A 3,358-nucleotide genomic window follows, 5' to 3' on the forward strand; every position below is an offset into this window, starting at 1 on the left:
CCCTTCACCCACCTCCCCATTCATTCATAAAAATAAGTTTAAAGCGTCATTGCACATGACGTAACAGCGACCGAAAGTGACCCCGCGGAGACTGGAGAGTGAAGACCCCAGATGTGCGCCTATAGGTCAAGTAAGTTCTGAACGGAAGGTTAAAGTTTACCTTTACCTCCAAACTCCTCATCTGTTGACTTTAAACATGTGATCCAGACGCTAATAAAAAATGAATGCGAGGCAAAAAGCAGTTGGTCTTTGAATACTTTTATGCTATTGTCTCTCTTGATAGTTTTTTCTTCTTTTTTTCTTCATAGTTTTACGGTAACTGCAATACAAATAGGTCATATGAGCACCAAACATTAGAGGTAGGCCTACATGTATTACTACTAGAGAGTAACATACCAAAAAACATTAATTTGTTGGGTTTTTTTAAGATAGAAGAGAGATAACCAGAACATCCACCAACCACCTAGTCCCTCCTGATCAGTCTCCTTTTCCTGGACGTACACGTTTAGAGAATAACGCCGACGGTGTTTTAACTCCAGACATGTATGAGAAACAGAAGATTGTCCCCACATTAACACGCTAGCACTATAACCTGTTTTGGCCAGTAAGCGTTAGTTTTATAGTTTTATATGTAATCCGTTTTAGTTTCAGTAACATTTTTACGGCACTCGCAACACAAGAGGAAATTGCAGCAGCTATAAAATCACTGAAGTCCCACAAGTCCCATATGTGCCGAAGATTAGAGGTGTTCTGTTCACATAATACAAGAGAGTAACAAAATAAAAAGAAGAAGGGGGGAATAAGGAACATACAATAAGAAAAAAAAAGAGCAAACCACACCAGAGCACCCGTCAACCACCCACTGTGGTTCGTTTGTTCGAGCACCAGCATTCAAAACCACCGCTGAAAAACAACATTTTTTTGCAAAACCAACAAACTGCAAATCAAACAGTGTCTGACCAAACGTGAATGGAAGAATACAAATAACATTATTGCTGAAAATGTTCAAAACGCAACAATTGGAATTTAAAGGAATGGAAGAGAGAGGAACATGAGTGAACAAAAACAATGAATGCGTACGTTTTAAAAGTACACGTAGAAGGTAAAATCAATGCAAAAATAGACATAGATCTAAAACGCCCAGCCAACTCTTGCAAAGCATTGCACCAAAAAGAATATTGCAGAATATTTTTGGGGGTCTTTTTTTTATCAGTTTACTCAGAGGAGCACTTGTTTTTAAAAAAAGAACAATTGAAACTAAAGAATAGCAAATCTGCACCTTTTGTCTTTGTGACAATCACACGCAACTCTGACAGAACAATGTCACGTTGTAACAGATAAATACATATATTATTATATCTGACAAAACAATGTCACGTTGTAACAGATACATACATATTATATCTGACAGAACAGTGCCATTTTATGACAGATAAATACATATTATTATATCGGACAGAACTGTCATTCTATGGCAGATAAATACATATTATATCTGACAGAACAATGTCACGTTGTAACAGACAAATACGTATTCTATCTGACAGAACAGTGTCATTCTATGACATATAAAATACATATTATATCCGACAGAACAGTGTCATTTTATGACAGATAAACACACAATACATCACTAACAGAACAATGTCACTTTGTGACAGATATACACATTGACACGAACAAGGGAAAAGCAAGAGATGTCAGTTTTTGGATAATTAATTTGAGCTGCGACATGGGTAGGAAAGTGTTCACACGTCATGATCTCTTCTATCCCATCTCAGAGTTCAGGGTTAAAACTTGATGAGTCACCCAATATCAGGACTGGACAATAAACGTGGACTGGCAAGCGTTTCATTTTCGTTTTTCCCAGAATGCCAAAAAGTGACATACCTTGTTTTTTCCTCGTGCCCTTCATAATATGTAATAATTATAATACACACATAATAATTTTATATCTCAGGTCTTTGTAACAGAGACACACATGATAGTACACCTCAGACAGAACAAGGTCTTTGCAACAAACACTTACATGACAACGAACTCTGAACTACAAGGTTGTATCTCCAGTTTCACTCACTTTTGAGATAAATATTATTTTGAGTTCAAAGTTTTTACACACCGTGCCTCCCTATAACGAAGAACAAAATTAATTAAATACGCATGACTTTTATCTTTGAAAATAAAGGAATAAGAGTTCTTATAATTATTTACATAATATTACGTTATAGGCTGCACTGGAGGGAGGCCAGTGACACACTGACTCCAAACAGTCAAAATTCCGAGTTAGAACGTTGTTAAGATTGTCAGCTTGGTAAAAGATTTACGACGCTCGCAACTGCAAAAATCATGCGAGCGTACGGGACAGAAGTTGGTAGTTTTCACGTTAGTTCACAGCTGCCACGCCTTGCAAGTCAGAACGTTTGAAGTATATAAAAATATGGAGTAAAAATTCAGTTTTTAAAAGCAGCAATTATTATGAGGTCACGACGTTCAATAAGTCTTATAGAGCAATACCACTTTGGGACAGTTTAATATCTAAATCTCTCACAGAGAAATGGCTTCATAACAGATAGATATGTCCGAATTTTTTTTTTACATGTATATTCTTACATGTATATTCTTTGTATTTAAGATACACACCTAACGAAATTCGTGCATAACGAAAAGATTTCCACGTCTCACAGATTTTGATATAATATGTATGTCAGGCTGTATCTCTCAAAGCTGTACGTTTTTCCCACATATACAGTAAGCTACATCACTTCAGAACACAAAGAGAGCGTCCCATTGAGTACAGCAGGGGACATAATAATATCATTTCATTTCACGTTTCAACATAACCACGACTCTATAACAACAAGGCCGTAACTCAGAATTTGGAATGTTTGGAGGTCATGTCAATTCATCAATGTGGGCGTGTTTTTACCCCTCTATCGACACAATTTAGATCATATATAGAAGGTGGGCTTATAACCCTGCCTGTCAGGGCCAACCTGGGCTGAGGAGAGGGACACAACATTCCAGCAGAAAGACTGAAACGCTCGAAAAAAATGATTCTACCCATAATTTGGGAAACGAACTTGGTTCTCTAGCGTGCGACAGCAAAGTGCCTAACTACTACACCACAGACTCCAGTCACAGGCACTTGTTGCTGTACATTTGGTTGAGATACGGAAAAGAAACAAAACAAAAACAAAAACCAAAAACACACCCTCATAAAAAAATAATAAGAACAACAAAAAGCCCCACATCATATAATTTTATCCTTGTTTTTATATTATGCCACAACAGTGCTATTGCATAGATCGTTGGGATGCACACAGCAGACCTTTGCACAAAGGGAGGGAGGGAGGAAAGG

Source organism: Aplysia californica, unplaced genomic scaffold, assembly GCF_000002075.1.
Source record: "Aplysia californica isolate F4 #8 unplaced genomic scaffold, AplCal3.0 scaffold00320, whole genome shotgun sequence".
NCBI classification, from domain to species: domain Eukaryota; kingdom Metazoa; phylum Mollusca; class Gastropoda; order Aplysiida; family Aplysiidae; genus Aplysia; species Aplysia californica.